We start from the raw sequence: 1,669 nt of genomic DNA on the forward strand, positions 1-1,669 counted from the left end.
TTCGATGACAACACCATCTAGCAGCAACCATTGATTATGCACAGTCTCTCTTTTAGAATCTTTTTTTGTCGCTATAAAATCTTTAAAGAAATGACAGTTCGCATGTTTTATGGCACTTATCCCAGGGGTCTGGAGGTTATGTCATCCTTGGATTGAATTTTATTGATATTTTCGACAATTTTGAACAGAATGGGTACCTCGAAACTTTGATCAGATATCTTAAGAGGCTACAGAAGGATGGTATATGGACGAGGGGGGGGGGGGTAGCCCCTCTTCTGTAGGCCACAAAATAAGTTTGGCTCGTTTCAGGGTTTCATGTTACTCTTTATTTTCATAATAATTTCGTAGACCAATAATGCCCCCCAAAATCAAGAGAGATTAGAAATATATTCCTAACCTGCCCTCCCCCTTCCCTAGAACTCATATTCCTTAAGACTCTTAGCTTTTAGAGCAGGAGTCCTCTACCATTACCCCCGCTATTTGAAGCCATATACCCTTTAATAGCTCTTAAATCAACTACAATTATTAAGTGATTCACCTAATTTGAAATTTGGGATCGAGTAAGAAAGCCCAAACCCGAAATGAAAAACTTTCTTACATTCTATATCCCCTTTGTTCCTTTATGGTTCGTTTGCACATTGCGGAAATCCGCCCGTTTCTGTTCAAACTTGGCTAAAATAACGCTGCGTTTTAAGGCAAAGATTCCAAATTATTGCAACAGCGTGGCCTATGTTCCTACCCTCTTCTAAAATCTGTTGAGCAATAGAGAGCCAAATGAAACTGTTTTTCTTAGTTTTCTTATAGCCTGGGTGCGCAGGATTATACAAGCTGGGGTAGCCTTGAACCAAAGTTATAAGATCGTGCAGTTTTTGATAATCCATACTTACGGTTTTAGTCATTTAAAAACCTTGCCAAGATTCCGTCCTGATCTGAACAAAACGTTGCAAAGCTAGATATTTTTTCTAGCACGAAAACTGGCGGAATTTCAGCACCTATTGATAAATCAGCGTGAATTTCCGCAATGTGTAAACGAACCATTATCCATTTAATTTGACGTGTTGCGTCAATAGATTAGGAACACTAGCATCAACCGAGAAGCCCCTATAAATTACAATCATATACTTGAAAAAAAAAATATTTAAAATTCACGAGATTTATTTTTTTTTCTTATGATAATTCCCAGATCCCAAACAAAATTTTCCTGACCTTCTATCCCACATTAAATATCCCTTGTATTCTCTTATCCATTTAATTTGGCATGTTTTACATAGGTTTTACAATATCGAGTGAGAGGCCCCTAGTATTTTTACTCACTTACTTGCAAAAAACTCGTTAATGTACGTTTCTCTTTGTTTTTTACAATGATTTCAGAAATTATGTTATAAGATAAATTTTTTCTTTATATTTATTGTATAAAATTTGTTTTAAGTTCTCTAGTGTCATATTTGAGCTTGAAAAATTATTAGCAACTTATACACTCATTTATTAGATAAAGTATATACATATATATGAGCATTAGTAAACATTCAGCTTTGCGCAGTGGCAGTATCGTAACCAATGAGGTTTATCCGAGGTGCGATTATTGCTAGTTGAAAACTTTACCCAATACCCCGCCTAGATGAAGTGAAATACCGTCAGCTAAGGCAATTTTTGAAGAACTCTTCAGGGT

At 35.9% G+C, this 1,669-nt stretch overlaps 1 non-coding gene across 1 annotated transcript; it reads left to right on the top strand.

Moving 5' to 3' along the window:
• Positions 1-1,528: 1,528 nt before the first annotated feature.
• Positions 1,529-1,669, top strand: LOC148943793 (U4 spliceosomal RNA). The gene has a single exon (XR_016143035.1). It is a non-coding gene; the product is annotated as a U4 spliceosomal RNA (small nuclear RNA).

The sequence above is a fragment of the Artemia sp. Qi Xiang Cuo genome, chromosome 15 (genome assembly GCF_049724085.1).
Source record: "Artemia sp. Qi Xiang Cuo chromosome 15, ASM4972408v1, whole genome shotgun sequence".
NCBI lineage: Eukaryota > Metazoa > Arthropoda > Branchiopoda > Anostraca > Artemiidae > Artemia > Artemia sp. Qi Xiang Cuo.